This window comes from Pteropus medius, unplaced genomic scaffold (genome assembly GCF_902729225.1).
Source record: "Pteropus medius unplaced genomic scaffold, Ma_sr-lr_union100, whole genome shotgun sequence".
Taxonomy (NCBI): domain Eukaryota; kingdom Metazoa; phylum Chordata; class Mammalia; order Chiroptera; family Pteropodidae; genus Pteropus; species Pteropus medius.
In genome coordinates this window covers 27,969,262-27,988,982 of record NW_024349519.1, presented here as the reverse complement: position 1 = coordinate 27,988,982, position 19,721 = coordinate 27,969,262, and positions in this window count along the sequence as shown.

Below are 19,721 nucleotides of genomic sequence, written 5' to 3'. Positions count from 1 at the left end.
CTTCACTGGGAACTAGAACAAAATATTTAACGGTGGGAGTGAAAGTTAGAAAAATCTACATGAATCAGAGAGGCACTCACCAAGATATGCTGAAAGAAAAGAACATTAGGTTCAGTAAAGCCAAAAAGGGACATACAGGGAGGGAAGAGTGTGCTGGACTTAGTATAAAGAGGTGAGGATTCTGTGGGAGGCCTAGTTCAGGCATAGTCGGTGCTGTGGCCGGAAGCTCTCCCCAGACCCTATCATAAACACATACGCTCCATCAGGAGCACATGCTGAGTAGGGGAGCCCTGACTTTGAAGGCCAGCACGGAGCGTGACTGTGGTGTGGTAGGGAGCCAGATCATCAAAGACCACCAAGGGAAGTGGAGATGCATCCATCTGACCATACATATTACACTTGAACAGTTAAAACAACCAAAGCCACTGTACAATTAGACAAATTGAGCTCCTTTTTTCCCTCTCTCTTTGTGATATTGGAATGCAGAACTAACCCTTTTGGCCTAATTCACCCCTTAGGGCTATTGAATAATTTGTGAGGTTAGGAGTAAAGCTTTAGAGAGGAAGAGAGTGTATTTTTTTTATATATATATAAGGCATTTTAGGGCTACAGTTGGTGACCAGGAAAAAAGTAAGAATTTTCTTTGCATTCGTACCATAAACTGCTAATAACAATTGCGCTAATTAAAATCACCATCATCCTCAACTTCATCAACAGTCACGGTTTGAGATGCCCTATGTACATGGTACTCCACTGAGTGTTAGGTCACAGAGGTTTATAAGGCATGTCCTGTGGCCTAAAAGATACTGATGTTCTTGTGAGGGAAGGAGAATATTGATAAAATATAAGAAATAGTAAAATAAATTATAAGAAAAATGGCAAACAAAGGGTAAACCAGAGTAACAAATACATATTTTCAAATGAGGACTAGAGGAAGTCCAAGTCACTGAAGACTGAGGTGGCCAAGAAAAGTCTGTGGAATCATGCCAGCTATGCAATCTGGCAGTTTTGGATTAAGGATAAAAACATTTTCCTTTGAAGAGGCAGGTTTTTAGAAAAATGGATACAGATTCTTTTTCCACTGATAACAATGTTCTAGATAGCTTCGTGTGTAAATTTTATAAAATATTTCAGGAAAAAAATAAACATACAAAATATTCAACAGTTAAAAACTACAAAATGATATTGAGAGAAATGTAAAAAGCTTTATTTATATACATGACAAAATTTACCATCTTCATAGTTATATAAAGTCATTATTTCTTTCCAGATGGTCTATTGATTCAATTCAAATTCAAGCAAAGTTGGAGCAGGGTTGGCTTTTTGGGGAGGAGGGGAAGAGTATATATTTATAAATTAATTCTAAAATATATATGGACACGTAAAGGGCTTAGACTAGCCAAAATAATTTTGAAAAAGAATAACGAAATTGGAAACATACTTGACCTGATTTTAAAACATATTATAGAGCTACAGTAATTGAGACATATAATACTGATGATGAATAGATAGATTGATCAGCAGAGCAAAATATTGATCAGTAGAGCAGAATAAAGATTTCAGACATAGATCCATACATATGGTCAACTGATTTAAAAAAAAATACACTAAATAATTCAACAAAATAAGGAAACTTTCACCAAATAGCACTGAATCAATTAAATATTTATATGAAAATAATTGGAAGATGATCCACACATTACACCATATATAAAAATGAACTTGAAATGTATTGAAGAATTAAATGGAAAAACTAAAACTATAAAGCTTCTAGAAAAGAACATAGAATATCTTTGTAACCTTTGGTTATGCAAATATTTTTAAGACATCACAACCACGAAAGAAAAAAAATGATAAACTTAATTTAATCAAAATGAAACCTTCTTATCAAAGGACACAGTCAATAAAATAAAAGCCAAGCCAAAGGCTAAATATAATTATACACTAATAATAATAACCAAAAAAAATCCCTATTAGGAGGGGAGCCACAATGAGATACAACAGGCTGCCTAAAACTCTGTGACTATCAACAGCTAACGGAGAGAATATACGTAACCACTCTCATACTCTGCTGTTTGGGGATATCAATTAGAACAACCATTTTGCAAAACTATTTGGTATTATCTACTAAAGCTGAATGTAAGATTTCCTGTGAAGCTAGCATTTTTACACCCAGTTACATATCCAACAGAAATGCATAAATATGCACATCTATGTACAAGAATATGTGCAGCAGCATTATTCGTTATTGCCAAAAAAAGGAAACAACTTTAATATTTATCAACAGTAAATCAGATAAGCAAATGGTTGCATATTTGTAAAATGAAACATGAATACAGCTTGAAAATGAGCTCACTACTGTATGTAGCAGCATGAAGTAAGAGGAAAAGAACAGTGAGATGAAGCTGGAAATTTAGCTCATGGTCAGATTTTGCAGGAACTCGGGAGTTATGGTAAGGAGACATGTTTTTCGATCCATCTGATGGCAAAGGCACTGAAAGATTTTACAGAGAGAAGGATCTGATATAATTTGCATTTTTAAAAAGGTGATGCTGGCAGCTATGTGGAGAATGTTTTCCGTTGTAAGTTAAGGGAGGAAGCCAGAGGACTTATTAGAGTGTTGTTAAAATTGTCCAAACATGGGTGAGTGCCTTGAACTAGAAGGTAAAAATGTCTCTTAAAGACTGTTGAAAATGAATAGGCATAAACTGTCCTTGGAACCTGAATTTAATTCCAGGATTTGTTTTTTTTTGATATATTTAATTGAGATTATTGATTTATAATTATTTAAAGACTCTACCACATTTCATAGTCATCCAAAAGCAACTATGAGGCATTTTGTATTCTATACTAACTTTCAAAGACAATGCTCTCTACGTAGATGTAGAACTTTTCTCCACATTGCTTTTTTTTCCCCAAATTCATGAATCACTAGACTTTTATCCATTATCCATGGAAGTTCTGAAGATGCCATGCTTAGTCTTAAGGTTACAGAACATTCTATTTATTTTGATGTTTATTCTGAACCTTAAGAGAAACAGCGGTAGTTGGCAGCATGCTGTTATGTGTCTGCTTATCTGAATGGTAATGTAAGGTATTAGCTTGTGCAGTTTAGTAGAATGTTCAGGTCATTTGATTGTTAATAATAAATGAGAATAGACTTGACAAGAGTTATATCCTTTCATTTACAAGACACATTATCTTTTTTCAAAAACTCCTCCCATTTTTCTCTTAATGAAATCTAGCAATGCAGAATGACTATTCATGGACTCAGGATGTAAATGAAAATATTAGGAAAGCACATGAGAACTGAACTTAGCAAACTGGTGTAATTCGAGAATCCTCCGGGTGTTGATTGATTGGGGTTGAGGGTAACGCAATGAAGAAGGATGTCATGTTTTTTGGTCTTTTACCTCTCAATCGAATGAAATATGCTGAAGTGAACTCCCACAAATATCTGCACCACTTTGCAGAAAGTGACAGCAGATCTATTATCTTCTCAGAGAACTTAGATCAGAAGCCTGCACAGAGTGACTGACTTGCGGTAAACTTTGTATTCTAAACAAAGGGGCAATATTTTGGCCACTGTATATTAATGCTAAGTCCAAAAAAAGGACTTTTTTGGGTTTTTACTTTACTCAGCTCTGCCACCAAGTTGGGCTATAAAATCAGCACAAAATTGCTTTAATTTTAACTGTATTACTAAGTTTTAGTGCCAATCCTAGAGTGAGGATTAAATCAATTCTAGGTATATGGTGGTTTTGTCCAAGAAGGTTTTTGACAAAAGGCAATGTTCTGGGGTTATGACTTATTCTGAAACTCCACATCTTTCTTGTTTGAAATGTTATTTACTATTATATCCACCCCTGTATCCTTAGTACCTATAATACAGTCTGGCACAAAAGTTTGAGCTCGCTAAGTACTGGGGCGGAGAGGCGGGGTATTTGTGCAATTCACCAAATATTTCCAGTTCTACTCTCAGGCAGACAGACTATCTGCTTCTGTCCATATGGAAGTCTAGTCATGTCACTTGCTTTGTGATAAAAGTGATCTGTGATACTTTCTTTACCATATTATAGACATTACTAAGAGACTATATAAGCAAAAGACAAGTCTGGACCCTCTCCTTCAACAATATATAAAACTCAATCGTGGTGGTTTATGGACTTAAGTATCAAAAAAGAATTTTAGAATTCTAAGTATAAAACAGAGATAAATAGTTTTTAGATGCTGAGGTAGGAAAAGATGTATTAAGACACAAAAAGTACTAATTATAAAAGAAAGATTAATCAATCCGACTATATTAAAATTAAATTCTTTTTTAAATCTAACGATACTCCAAGAAAAGTGAAAATATCAGCTGCAAATAGTAAGAAGCTATACACAATAGGCACAACTGGTAAATACTAAGAGATTTATTGCAAGGAGTTGGTTTATGTGATTGTAGGGCTGGCTAGGCAAGTCTACACTCCCTAGGGCAGGATTCCAGGAGGGGCAGGCTGTAACTCTCAGGCGCAGGCTGAAGCTGCTGCCCACAGGTGGAAATTCTTCTTCAGAGAAAGCTCAACTATTTTTAAGGCCTTTCAACTGATTAAATAAGGCCCACTCAGATTATCTAGGATTATCTCCTTTATGTAAAGTCAATGAATTATGAAAGTCAATCACATTTACAAAAGTCCTTCACAGCAACACCTAGATCAGTGTTTGATTGAATAACTTGGGACTAGAGTTTAGCCAAATTGACACATAAAGTGGCCATTCCAAATGGTATGTAAATTCTGCTTGTGTGAGGTACACTCCTATGAAACATACCTTGACAGAGGATAAGAAGGTCTTGCAGTGGGCTAATGTTTCTTGAGATTTCCACACAGAGTATAGCTCCAGCTCCAAGTAATCTCAATTTATTGATGGCTGTGTAGACCTAATGTAGCTAAATTGTAACTCCTTAAGAGTAGAGTCCATAACTCTTATTTTATTTTTTAAAAATCCTCTTTAGGGTTTGTTTGTTTGTTTGTTTGTTTTTAAACAGTAGCTCTGTTCATTAAAAGGTACTTAATAAAATTGCACAGGAAGTTGAAAAACCAAAAAGGCATTTATTTATTTGCCATGTCTAATATTCATCACTCCAAGTCAGCATAAAATTTAACATTACAAGAATCTTTTGGGGATTAAATCCTACTGGGAAAATAAGGTAATGTAGAGAATGTGTGAAAGTAATAAAAATTTTCAAGCACAAGATTAAAATATTTACTTCACTTGGAAGAAATAAATATGCTATTTTCCAGCACAAATGATTAGTAGTAAATGGAAGTGTTTTGTTTCTTCTTATTCTCCTTGATTGAAATGTAATTCGTACTGCACAATCAACAGGCAGACTTTAGACTCATAAAAATGAAATAATGTGGGAAGACTTATTAAACCAAAGAATGCTAAATAGATAGCAAACATTTTCACAAGCAGGATTTGAACAAAATATTCACTGCCTTGTGGGACACACTGTACACTTTCATCTATGCCTTAATTATCTTAATTTAAGCAGTCAAAACATGAAAGGTGCTCTCCTTTTATCATTTAATTTTTAAAGAGACTAGGGTTTACTGCCTGCTGGTGCAATCTAATATTTGAGAACCACTGGTGAAGAAATGCCTTTGTCTAGCTATAATTTGTGGAGCGGTGTTTCTCAAACTGCAGCGTGTAATGAGAAGTGGCTGCAGAGCATGCGCAACACAGATTCCCAGATGCCATCAATGACTTTGATCCCACAGGGTGGAATAAGAACCAGGCCACTTTTAAGATACTAATTTGAAGCTACAGGGAAAACCTTGAGAAGTGGCTCTTTTCCTTGTCACTTACGTTTGAGATCTGGATAGACCTGGACTCTCCACCGAAATATTCCTGGCCACGGCTATTAGTCCTCTGGGCCACCCTAGGGTTTCTCTTCTTGCTTGAACCCTTTACCAAACTGTGGTAAACAAAATAGAACATTTAATTTCAGATTTATCTTATGAAAATGGGAGCTAATGTGCTCAAAAATCTAGAGGAATGGGAAAAACAAAATTTACTTTCCTTCCCCCAGAAGTTACTTGAAATGGTTCAGAAAACACTTTTTCTTTTTTTAAAATTAATTAATTAATTTTTATGGTGACATTGGTTAATGAAATCCAATAAGTTTCAGCTGTATATTTTAACAGTAGGGCATATGTATATTTCCATTGTGTGTTCACTTCCCATAGTTAGATTTCTTTCTGTCACCACGTGTTTGACCTCTTTTATCCCATCTACTCTTCCCTCTCCCCTTCCTCCTACCCTCAGGTAACCACTAGTCTATTGTCCATGTCCATGAGTTTCTTCGTCCTGTTCGTTTGTTGCTTTTAGGTTTATATCCCACAAATAAGTGATATCATGTGATTTTCAACTTTTTCTATCTGACTTATTTCACTAGCATGATTATCTTGAGGTCCATCCATGTTGTCACAAATGGCAGTATTTCATCTCTTCTTATGGCTGAGTAATATTCCATTGTATTTATGTACCACAGCTTCTTTAGCCAATCATCTATTGTAGGGCACTTTGGTTGCTTCCATGTCCTGGCCACTGTGAATAATGCTGCTATGAACATCAATGCACAAAAATATCTTTTTCAATATGAGTTTTCAAGTCTTTGGGGTAAATACCCAGTAAAGAGATTGCTGGATCATATGGTACATCAATTCTTAGTTTTTTGAGGAACCTCCATACTGGTTTCCATAGTGGCTGTACCAATTTGCAGTCCCACTAGCAGTCTACAAGGGTTCCTTTTCTTCTGCATCCTCTCCAACATTTGTTATTGCTTGTCATGTTGATCATAGCTATTCTAACAAGTGTGAGATGGTATCTCATTGTGATTTTGATTTGCATTTCCCTAATAGCTGGCGATGTTGAGCATCGTTTCATATATTTGTTGGCCATTTGTACATCATATATTTGTTGGCCATTTGTAGGGAGAAGTGTCTGTTCAGGTCCTCTGCCCATTTTTTGATTGGATCATTTGTTTTTTTGCTGTTATTGAGTTGTGTGAGTTCTATGTATATTTTGGATATTAGGCCCTTATTAGAGGCATTGCTTGCAGACATATTTTCCCATTTGGATGGTTGTCTCTTTACCTTGTTGACGGTTTCTTTTGCTATGCAGATTTTTAATTTGATATAGTCTCATTCATTTATTTTTGCTTTTACTTCCCTTGCCTTTGAGGTCAAATTAATAAAATCCTCTTTAAGTCCAAGGTTCTTGAATTTAGTTCCTCTTTTTTCTTCTATGCATTTTATTGTTTCAGCTGTTATATTTAGGTCCTGAATCCATTTTGAGTTAATTTTAGTGTGTGGTGATAGACAACAATCTAGTTTTATTCTTTAACAGGTGGCTTTACAGTTTTCTCAGCACCATTTATTCAAGAGGCTCTCCTTTCTCTACTGTACATTTTTGTCAAAAACTATTTGCCCATATAAACATGGGTTTATTTCTGGACTCTCAATTCTGTTCCACTGGACTGTGTGTCTGAGAAAACATATTTTTTTTCCTTGGTCTTAACTAATTTCGATCTCAAGCTCTATCAAATCTAACCAAATGCACTCTCCTAAATGAATGATTGATAAAAGAAACTGTCCATGATGAAAAACTCTTTTAATTTATGGACTTTTATTATGATGTTCGTGAGGATTCATGACTTGGTAAATATAGAACCTTCCCATTTCATAAGGTTGTTGAAGGATGAAGCCAACGGTGCCCAGGAGTTTGATAATCCTGGGTCAGGACTAACATAGTGCCCTTCACACAGCCAGTGGTATTTATTGATACTGGTTGCCTGAATCAACCCACGCATCCTACCAACAACCCCCCAGAGCCTGGGAGATGCTGGAGGGACTGCTCTCTCCAACTCAGTGGAAGTTCACTGCTAAAGTCTATATCGTTTATTCACAGTCATTATCACTTTAATTTCTTATGTTTGTTACATCAAGGAGTATAAAGCAACAAAAAAAATATAAAATAAATAACGCAATTTTAATACATTTTAAAATCATTTATTTGATCCTGGCCTTAGTATAAGAAGCCATCATTTCATAGTAACTTCCAGTTTTTTAAAACTTTAGACTTAAAGATTTTACAATATATTACTATTTTCATATCACTACCAGTCTTACTGTGATCTCAGAAGAAAAAATATAGAGGCAACGGCCTTTTGTTTTTGGTGAGCCCAAGGTATCATACTCCTGGATAATGCATAATTTTCTCTCATGAGCTCTGCACCTGACAGCTGCCCCAGCAATAATTTTTAAAGAAATTCTGTATCAGGTTGATTCTTTTCTCTTTGCATAACAATCTATGACTTTTTTTTTTTTTGGTGATTAAAATGTTTTAGAAGCTGTCAGAGGTTAAGAATGAGTTTAGCTCACCAATAAACTCATTAGGGTGGCTGGTGAATGTCATCTTAGTGATTAACTTCCTAGAAATTTGATTTTCTTCCAGTACTATTTCTTTTTGCTGAGAAAAATAGTAGTTTCTTTATTCTTGTAATTGTTACTGTGTTAGTGACAGTAATCAGTAATATTTAACCTTGTCTGGCCCCCAGCAAAATCATGACTTAGACAAAGGTGTTTTGATCCATTTACCACACTGTTTTCAGTATTTATTTTATTAATTCATGGACCAGATATTTGTTCTCAGTGTAATGTTGTTTATAACCTTGAAAAGTGCAGTTTTTGAGGAGTAATGAAAGTGAAAGCCAGATTGAAAGGGATTTGAGGGAGAATGGGATGAGAAGAATTGGAGGTAATTTTGAGAGGTGTCGCTGTGTACAGTAGCAAAGAAATGGGGTGATAAATATGTTAAAAGTGAGTATAAAAGAAGGTGTCTACAGTGGGAGAAAGTACAGTATGTTTGTATACTGATGGGATGACCCAGTAGACATTGAAGACATGATGATGGAGGAGAAAAGGGACAACTGCTGAGTGTTGGGGTAAAGGGAAGGGACCTGAACAAATAGAGGAGTTGGCATTATTTCTGACCATGGACAGCTCCTTTATAGTAACTCAATTAAAGGCAACTTATTTGGGCATTCGTGTAGCTATGGTAGGGTTGGGAAGGTAAGTGAGTGAGAATGTTGCTTTCTGATAGCTTTTGTTTTCTTATTGAAATAAGAATCAAATGTGAGACTCATGGAGGCGTTTGGGGATTGAGGAGAATAAAGGTATAAAATAATTATCTAGAGCAGTGAAAAAGCAAATGGACTAAAGAAGTACAAAAATGTTGCCTGGTCCCAAAATGGTTCCCTTGAGGTACATGGTCATGAATTTACTGTGTGGCAATCACATTCAGTACACAGAAAACTGGATTTACCCTTAAATGGGGTTTAATCAAGCAATTAAAAGCAAGGAAGAAAGTGCAAAGGTATTGATAGGGCCTTTAGGAAGGTAAATAAGTTTAAACGAGGTCATAGGGTGGGGCCCTGATCTGACAGGACTGCCATCCTTATAAGAAGAGAAAGAGACACCAGAGCTCTTAGGACACACACGCTAAGCAAAGGCCATGTGAGAAGGCGGCCATCTACAAGCCAGGAAAAGAGGACTCGCCAGAAACCCACCCTGATGGTATCCTGATCTTGGAATTCTAACCCCCAAAACTTTGAGAAAACAAATATCTATTGTTTAAGCCACCAATCCTGTGGTATTCTGTTATGGCAGCCTTAGTAGATGACTACAATTATTATTTTAAAATTGAAAAGAATTAGTAAAATGAAATTCCATTGACTAATAAAAACCTCTATTCTCCATGAGCCCTTTTTTATGTAAAAGAATTAACTAGTGGATGAATGGGCTGATATCCTACTGTGTTCTTCACACAAGAAATGGCAACTTAATGGGGTGACCCACAGGGTGATAGAGCTGTAGAAGAAAAAGAGTGAATGGGTTGTTGCTGACTGTTAGAAACCTTATAATGCAAGAAGACACTAGCCAGGAATGATGGAGGCTTCATTCAAATTGTAATGTAGAAAAAGCAGTGTTTTGTAAATTGGGTTTCACAAGGCCTCGGATTCTTACAGACTCCCAAAAGTATTAAAATTATATTGTTGTACTATGAACTCCATCTTTGAGAAGTCCTGAGTTAAAGAAATCTATGATTTAATAGTGGTTAGTTTATACTCATCTGAATACAAAAATAATATAAATTAAAAATAAAAAATAAATTGTACATATAAATAAAAGCTTTATATATATAAATTCATATATAAATAATATTTATCACTTTGTGCTGCATAATGAGTAATAGTTGGTAGAAATGAGTTCACCAGTAAAGAAATTGTATTACAAAAGGAATTGAAAGTTCATACATACAAATGCAAGATTCAGTGTCTAAGTAGAAATCATACCAAAAACAGGACAAGAATCAAAAGACCAATTAAAGATATGTTATGAATAGAAATATTAATAAGAAAGAAATAGCATTAAATAAGAAATTAGGAAGAGCTGGCCCAGATGAGAATTCAGAAGGAAGGAAAGGGTCAAATAAGAGAACAGTCAGAGACAAAGCAACAAAGAAAGTCCTTAAGGTTCATATCTTCATTGGGATGAATCTCAAAAACCATGAGTTCTTTTCCTACCTTCCTTCTGAAACAGTTTGCAATGATGGCAAACTGACCTGTTTGTTGACCTGGCTGTTAGCACATCTGCTAACAACTGAGTTACTTAGAGGTGCCTATTCTCCTCACTCCCAAAGGCCTATGGGTTGTTAAGCAGAGGGTACAGAATTAATTCAGAATTAAGGTCAGGATGTATTTGAATTGTACTTTAAAATAAACCACAATTTTTTTTTTTTAAAAAAAGAAGAAAACTAATATAATATTGTATGCCAACCCTAACTGAAAATTGATTTAATTATTAAAATGAAATAAAATAAATAAAAAACTCAGTATTATCTCTGCTAATATATTTCTGTAAATAGATACAGGTCGGGGCCTCACGGTTGGGTCCAGTTGTACCCACATGAGTAAAAAAGGCAGTTAATAGCCTGGAACATTCAGTTTGAAATGATACATTCTTGCCCTTATCAAAGAATCTGTCTACATGTAAACACTACCATATTTCAGTCTGTCAGAGCTTTGAAGATGCAATTTAAATCTCTGAGCAATCCAAATCCCTCTGAAGTTAAAGAATTTCTTATTCACAACAAACATAGAGTCTTTTTTTATTAATGCAGCCATGCAAGGAAACGGTGACAGAAGCACTGGTACAGGGTAATGCTCTGGAAGAGATGAATCACTGTTTGAGGCAAAAAACCTGAAAGCATAAAGCTCCCTGCTGTGAGTACAGCGCAGATGTGGGAAACATTTCTAGGACGATCGATGTTTTCTCCGCCATCACCTGGGTTTGTGAATGGCTTCATCACTGCTACCTGGTAACAATATTAAATATGAAGTGTCAAGCTTGGCCCTTAAAGAAGACACCCTGTACTCGAGCCAGGCTCCCAGCTGAGCCTGTGATGAGCATCCAGGATCTGGTTGAATGAGGGATCAATGACTTGCAGGTTACTAGGCAGAATAAGGAATAGAAGTGGGACAAATGCAAGCAAAACTGGCACAAGAAATGAGGGTACCAAGAGCGAGCAGCCAACAGTAGGGCACAGCTGTAGAAAGCTGAGGAACTAGACACTAGACACTGACCTGCGAGGCACTGACTGGGAATGACCAGGCTCTCTTTAAAGCAAAGGCTGATTAACTCCTACTCCTTCCCTGCCTCCAGTGAACTGCGTTCCTGTGGGCCAGCTGTGTCCCCGGAACTGGGCTTGCCCTGGGAATGCCAGGAAGAGCAAAATCAACATGGTCTCCAGCTTCAGGAAGCTTGGAGTTTGGGATATGACAGATAGCAATCATGTAATTGTAGATAAGTGTAATTTATATATGTCTTTTCAACATCAACTTTTTGAAAGGAGGATATTTGCCTTTTTAAAAATTTCCCTCTTTTACTCAAAGTAGAAAAAATAATATAGTACTAAAACCGCAAACCTACTTAATTGGTAGAACACGCGTACACACAAAAACCGTCCAGATAGGAAGACAGGCTTATTTACAAGGAGGAAATGCTTGTAAATTAAGGTAGATCGTAGTTTTTATGTGAAACATTAAAAAAATTTAAAAAATATGCTACGTGGGGGCCACCGTTTACAACAATACTGAAGGGGAGCAGACAATACTTATTTAGGGACAGATATACCACGAAGTGCAGCTTTCACAGCATCAGGGCGATAAATTCACAAAACCCTATTAACAGCTAACTAAGCAGAGTTGAGGAATTATTTCCAAGTATATCACATTTTGTAGCTACTGAGTGAAAGACTGATTCTAAAAAACTTTCCAAGGAGTCACAGAATCCCTGTAGGTCAGAGGCCAGCTATCATGGTCAGAAGTCTGCCTTCATCAGCAGCTCTTGCATTCTTCAGAGAAATACATAGGAGAAAATTCACATGCCAGCATTGTCACCACCTCCTATGCCAAATATGCATGTGTGTTACGTCCATCCCTATGTTACACATATACAAATGAAATGTGACAAGAGAAGTGGGACATGCCTCGAGAAAGCACATGCTAGGGATATTCACCTTTCCCAAGGAAGAAACGATCGAGCTACAACTAGAAGGACGATCAGACTCCTGGGATAGACGGTGAAAGCCTGTCCTGTGAGGTAACTCTGAGAACAGAGAGAAGGTGATAGATGCTGGAGAGGAAGGCAACGGGGTGAGGGCGCATGGTATGAAAGGAGACTGAAGAGACAGAGAGAGGCCAGACACTGTCAGGCTCCAGAAGCTCTAGGAATGATTTGGATCATTCTCCTAAAACCACTGAGGAGTATTTACAGTGTTTCAAGCAAGGTGATTACGTATTCAGGTTTTCTTTATGAAAAGACCATTCTGGAGTGAGTAAATACATTTCCACCCTAAAGGCATCCTACATACAAATGCTGTGTGGAAAACATGGTTGTCCTACAGGGAATGGCGCCCCCTAGTGCACAGCTTGAGAAACCTTATGTGTTAGCTCTAGCAGTACAGTGAAAACAGAAATGTTTAAGGCTAGAAGAGGACTTTTTAATAAACTGGTTTATTTTCATCAGTTCAATAGGGATTACCATTTGTCAGGCATCCTGACCCAGAGCTAATACTTCCCTGGCTCTGTTTTCTGAGACAGGAGCTGAGCTGAACCCCCCAAAATGAGTACCGGACTAAATACTTACATTATATAAAGAAGTTTTTGTTACAAATAGCAAAACATGCCAATAGTTGATAGAGTATGTGCTTGATGTTCCTAAAACTGGAAAGAAACCGATCTCTTGGTGAAATGGTTTAGATTTTTTTTTCTTTTTGGTCGCCTATACGCAAGGCCTTTTTGTTTACTTCCATGTCAATAATTGCTTTGGAAAGTTTCTTTTCTGCAGTGGCAAAAATTATGCCTGCTCAGCTGGGGGAATTCCATTCTTCATGGAGGCCTTTTATAAGTATTAATGGCTTTATGTGGAACATTCGGGAAGCATAAGGAGCCAGACAGGGCTCTGGTAGAATTCGCTCCTGTTCCATATTTATTTTTGCAGTTCTCCAAATTGTGATTAATAATGGCAGTGACAATGGGCTGGTTAGTCCTGTCTTTCCCTGCTCTACAATCACCTGCATTTATTGAACAAACTGTACACTAAATGTATTCATTATTTTCATTTAATTTCCCTCCTGGGCACACTTAAAGATTATATTTCCCAATCTTACTTGCAGCTATATGGGAGCCATGTATCCAGTTTTGAGTCAATGGAATGAGGACTGAAATTATGTGTGATGATTCCAGACTTGGCCATGAACATCCTTGTGGAAGATTTCATGATCTTTTTCCTTCACACAGAAAACCTTGAGGAGATGCAGAGACATGGGTCATCTAGAATGAAAAGGGCCTGAATTCCTGAGTCACCACTCGGAAGAGAGGTGCACATGAGTGCTGCCACCCAGGATTATCCACTTTGAACTTGGTATGAATGAGAGATAAAGCTTTATTGTGTTGATATTTTAGGGCTGTCACAGAGGACAGCCTTTCCTAATAGAAGATATTGACATTATTAGATTAAATCTCAACCTCAGTAAAAGGAAAACTAATTGTTACAGTATATGGCAGTGTGGAGGTATTGCTTTGATTATGAAATATAAATACCCACTACAAAAAGTTTTGTGCAATCAAGATCCTTCTGTAGAACATCCAAACAATTAAATATTATTCAGCACTGAAAAAAAAAAATGAGATATGAAGCCATGAAAAGACATGGAGGAAACTTAAAGGCATATTACTAAGTAAAAGAAGCCAACCTGAAAAGACTACATACTGTGTGTTCCCAATGATATGACATTCTGGAAAAGGCAAAACTATGGAGATAGTAAAAAGATCAGAGACCACCAGGGGTTGGGGGAAGACGAGAGAGAGATGAGTAGACACAGAGGATTTTTAGGGCAGTGAAAATACTCTGTATGATACCATAATGATTGATATATGCCATACATTTGTCCAAACTCATGAAATATACAACACCAAGAGTGAACCCTAATGTTAACTATGGACTTTGGGTGATAACAATGTATCAATGTAGGTTTATCAATTATTACATATGTACCACTCCGATGAAGGATGTTGATAATGGGGGAGTCTATGCATGTTGGAGGGCAGAGAGTATATGGGAAATCTCTGTACCTTCTTCTACATTTTGCTGTAAACCTAATTGCTCTAAAATTAAAGTCTTGATTTAAAGAAAAAGTTTTTGTAAGGAATAATACTCTAAGAAGATGTTTATATGAGCAATCACGTTTGGCTAGTTTCAAAACAAGGCTACCTAGAAGATGCTGCTGATTATATATTTGTATCTTCTGCTAAAATGATATTTAAATGACCTCAAAGCTATAAGCTTGAATATCTAGGATCAAAATAAAACCTATTGAGAAGATTGAGGAGTCTGGAGGATGAGTCGGTTACGGAGGATAGATTATGATTTCTACTTAGAAGCACTTTTATCTCAGGTAAATATCTAGAACTCCTTTAGCTAAAATAATGGTAAATGTTATTAATAGCATTTAATGTTATAGCAGTATTGAAATAAAGTTGCTGAATTTTTCTTATAGATTGCTAAAAATGGATTTGGAGACACCTTCTATTTTCCATTTAATGGCACTCTCTATCCACATTAGCATGCCAGTGTAAAGTAATATGAAACAGAGGTTTATATGACTGAGTTGGATGCTACACTGGTATTCATTAATAAAATTTTACTGATACAGAAATAGGCAGTAAAATAATAGCATGTTTTATGCCATTTGCCCAAATATTTTAGTAGAAGATAAAATTATGTTGAAGAGTAAATGTCCCAATATACGAAATGCTCACATGTGAGATATGCCCAAACCTAAGCCAAAAGGGAGGAGACAGAAGCTAAGGAAGGAACTTGGGAAACACAACCTAATATAATGACCACCCTCAACTTTAGAAACCACGTGATTCATTGTGTAAAAGGCAAGCTTATCCCCGTGGGGCTATTTCTGAGATCTAAGGGTGTGCAGCTGTTAATTGGGGCAGGAGTAGAAAAGAAAGTTATTGTGTCCGCTTATACTTAAAAACCAGTGCATATCAGCATCATTTTGACTATTTAATCCATGGCAGAAATACAACCAGTGGACTGGGGGGTGGGGAGGAGGGCAGAGGTAATGGTATTGGTGGGAAGGGTATAAGGAAGAAGGGTTTAGCCTCTGGGAGAGAAGTTTAAGGCAGATAAACAGAACTTTGGGACAGGGTTCAAGTCAAGGTTGGCAGGAGGAGTATGGAAATCTTAGGCAGAGGAAACTGAGGCATAACATCTCTGAGACGAACTGGCCCAAGTGAACTTTCATTAGTAACAATAAACATAAAGGTAATAACAGCTACCACCTATTGGATGGATACTTAGTGTGTACTGCCACATTATACATGTCATCTCATTTAAATGCATTTTTTACAACAGCCCTGAGGTAGTTACTAGTGTCTTCTTTTTTAGAGATTAGCAAAGTGAAATATGAGAAGATTTAATAACTGGGCAAAGCAATATAGTTTAGTAACAAGCAGAAGTGGATTTAGAATGTAGGCTCTCTGACTCTCCACATTTGTGGTCTTGGCTGTTACGAGATACTACAGGCGTTAAGGTCTGTGACAAACTCTCTGTCCTGCTTAGGATTTGATGAGGAATTAGATGACCTGAATCAACTGCTGGAGAAGTCAGAGACTTTAAGAGACTCAAATATTCTTTCTTTTGTCCATTTCATGTAACTGCAGTGCCTTATATCCGGTCAGTGAATAGTCGTTGTTCATTTTTCGATTGTTTTTAAATCCAAGCTAGGAAAATTAAGGAGAGAAACAGCAACAACAAACCTTCTCCTCTGCTACCCCAAGATGGAGATTTATGCTGCTTGAGAGAAAGGATTTTTTTTTCTCCTTTAAGGCAAGATGCCATATATATCTTCTCATAAATCATGACCCTTTGAGATCTGCCTGTACTCGCCATCTGTACAATTTTGAACAGTTGGCCAATTATGTCAATTGACCCAGTTTAATAAATTTATGTATAACTTGAGTTAGACATCCGGTGGTTAGCCAAATGAATTAATTGAGTGTGTCTTTTCATGTTGTCTCTTCTTTCGTGTGCCTGGCATATAGTAAGCGCTCAATAAAAATTGACTGCTCTTATGTGTGTTATTACTATGTACAAAGTAATCGATATTATAGTTGCAGAGGTTTTAGACTGAGAACCTTCTTTTAAAATACTTCTGTATTTCTAGTGGCCATTAACCAGAGCATCGTTGGAGACTTTGGAAAAGATTAGGTAATGAACAGCTCAATTTATTAATGAGACAATTCAGTTGTGCTTCTTCTTCCCTTAATGGCAGATCTTACTCTCCAAGGCACTATTTAAACTATTAAAATAACTAATGAGATCATTACTGTTGTCAGAAAAGTCCCAGCCTGAGCAGATATCTTTACTAGCAAATGTGAAGTGTTTGTTCCGGTAGAACTTCTGACATGCCTAATAACATCCAAAGAGAAACAGGTAACAGCAGAGCAGGGGACAAGCCCCAGGACTTCTGCGTTCAAATAATGATAAGAGTCTATTAACCTAACAGTGCACTTTTTTAGGCAGATGTGCACTCAGAGTCATTTCTCTGTGTAAAGACAACTTAAGGTTGAATTTCTCTATGATTTTTTAAATGGAATGAGCACAAAGCTTTAATCGTCAGTCAGACCGACAAGAAATACATGTCAAACTCAACACAGACTGTTACTGATGATTGGTAAAATACATATGACAAAAGTAATAGCATGTGTGACATCAGTATTCAGGAATGCCGAGACTCTTTAGATCGACAAGTCCCCACCTCCGCCAGGATGAGTTTTGGTTTCTGAGAGAGAACTGTTTGGGGGCTAGGTGAGCACAAAGTTGCCATTGAGTTTAAGGCTTTCTTAGTTTATTTATCTTCCGTATCATATAGTTCTTTCTGGTTCCCAATGTTTATTCTTCAGTGTGACTGCAGCCCACAAATAGCAGGTTTATTAACAACAAACAATCTGTTCTAGACAGACCAGAAATATCTTGCTAAAAGCTTTTCTAGGCGAGTAATTGTTACACGGCAACCCCTGGGAGACCCCGATGTCACAGTTCATGTTTACAGGGTTTCTGTTTAGGGCCCAGTTTGCTTCTGGTGTTCATAAGGATAAAGAAATGGTTTACAGACCTGCTAATAACCCTTTCCTTCCTAAGAATAAAAAGAAGTAAGATAGAATGTACAATGGCAGTCAGCTGTTAGTATCAGAACATGAAAAACTATCAAGGGTCAAACCTCTGAAGTTCCAGTCTGTTTTAATCCGATTGCAGCAGTTTTAAAATCATTGCTTGATATCACAATGAATCAAAAATAAGGTAAAATTAAGTAAGTCTTCATGATAATTATTTAAGAAAAAAAGATCACATTTTTCAGTATAATTATCTTTTAACTCAACCTAATTCCTTTGGAGAAAAACAATTTCTATAAAATACAGCCAATTGTGAATATCTTGTCATTTGAATGTTTGCCTATAGAGCACATGCTTCAGAAGTTACTATCAGAAAGGACAGTGTGATTAACCAGAGTTCTCATATAATGTATTCATTTTATAGCAATTTTCCCTTATTTTACCAAGTCATTGGGTAAAATTCAATATTATTAAACACTGCTCTAATCTTAAAAATGACATAAACTTATAAATATGGGTTTTAATATATGAAAATCTAATAACCAAAACAACATTTCATTTTCTAGTAATAAAAACTTAAATATTGGGGATGAGAAGAAATGGATATGGCTTTTCATATTTGTATTTCTCTTATTTTTTACTATGTGTTTGGGTCCAAGTTGTCTGAGTGTTAGAAATAGGACTAACATAAAGTCTTTTCATTTCTCCAGTTTTCTTTCGCCAGAGAGGGAAAAAGACTGACACCCAAGCTAGTGTTGGGGGTGTATGAGGTATTGCAAATACTTAGCTCCACCCTTGCAATGGACACATTCCTAAATTGATTATGCCCAGTACATACATTCTTTTTAATGAGTTAGGGGAATCTGTGAGTGTTACCTACTTTATCCTTTTAAATCTGTTTTAGGATGGGATGCTGGGAAAACATAAAGGACCAACTGTATGTCCATGTTTATTCATTCACTCTTTTAAAAGACTTTTGATGTGTTACCGAGCATGACAAGGATGACCAAAGTCCCTTCCCTGTGAGCCCCATAGTCTGCAGGGAAGTTAGGTATCTAAAAAGTTGAGTATAAGCCTTGGAATAAATCCTGCACTCTATTATGTGTAAATGCCATGGGAATACAGAGAAGCGGATGCATTGTGCCCAGAGGAAATTTTAATTGAAGTGGTAAGACTAGTGCTGGGTTTAGAATCATGGTTAGAAGTTTCCCAAGCATAAATAGAAGGTTTTGGAATAGCAGTATATATAAAAGAAAGAGCAAGTGCAATGACAGAGATGTGAAATGCCGAGCAGCCTCACTCCCTTGAGAAGAAAGTCTGAAGTCTGGAAAGAAGTTGGAGAATTTTCTAGCTGGGTGGCCTGCTAGCTTACTTGTTTAAATCTTTCTCACTGATCAGGATATCCTGGGAAGGCAATAAAATTTTCATAAGGCAATAGGCTGATGGAGAGAAACATCTATTTCTCAAAGTTGGAGGTTGTTAAAATCAAAGAGTATATTGAGGTAGTAACTAGGGAACATCCAAAGATTAATTTTTAAGAAAGAACCAATTCGAATGGCTGAATACCTACATATATAAGTCACATAATCATGATTATTTTTTCATGTGTCTATGGTTTCAGCTTTCTCTTTATACTTTATGAGAGTTATTAGTAGCAAGAATTATGTATAACCTGATATCAAAGTAGTGGCTATAATGTTCTGAAAATAGGTAGCTCTTTATTTCAATGATGACCCTTCAGATTCAGTGAGACCCATCTGTTAACCCATTCGCTAACAGTAGGTGCCCAGCACGCTTCTGAGTAGGGCCTAGAACTCTGGCAATTTTTTGCCTGCGCTACTCTAGGTGGATCTATGTGCCACGGTTAGTATCTATGCATTTTATTGCAGTAAATGTGAGCTTTTGGCAAACTTTGTGACCT